Source organism: Gavialis gangeticus, unplaced genomic scaffold, assembly GCF_001723915.1.
Source record: "Gavialis gangeticus isolate Ggan-Ray unplaced genomic scaffold, GavGan_comp1, whole genome shotgun sequence".
In the NCBI taxonomy this organism is placed as follows: Eukaryota; Metazoa; Chordata; order Crocodylia; family Gavialidae; genus Gavialis; species Gavialis gangeticus.
The window spans coordinates 70,438,360-70,438,920 of record NW_017729031.1 but is presented as its reverse complement, the minus strand read 5'-3'; positions in this window follow the sequence as shown (position 1 = coordinate 70,438,920).

Sequence of the window (561 nt, the reverse complement as noted above, 5' to 3'; positions counted from 1 at the left end):
ATCATATGTGGCAGCGAGACACTGAGTCACTGGAGGGAGGTACTTATTAAGAAAGTGACGGAGGTGGAATGGCGGAGGTGGGGGGAAGTGAAACAGGGGGATCCACTGCCTGAACCCAGCCTGCCATCCATGAGCCAGTCTTCCCCTCCACCACAGGCACTGCCAATATGGGCTAAGGCCATGGCAAACATTAGGGGGTCCAGACCCATCAGACCCCAGGATCAGGCAGACAGCCTTCACACCGTGGTGTCTGTCTATCTTGCCGAGCCTGTGGAGCCCCTGGACTGAGACCACTTGGCCTACTGGGCAACCCGCAGCCCGATGTGGCTGGATCTGGCCACAGTTGCCCAGAAATACCTGTCCTGTCCACCGACCACTGTGCCAAGCGAGAGGGTGTCACTGCTAGATTCAGTATTGTTGTATTTCAATGGTGACAGCATGGCTGCGGATGTTGTGACACTCCACTGCACCTGTTTGGATCCTGGTTTGGTGGAGCAGCTGGTGTTCCTCAAGGTGAACCTCCCGCTGCTGGGGTTCCCCAAGCTCCAGGTGCAGATTGAG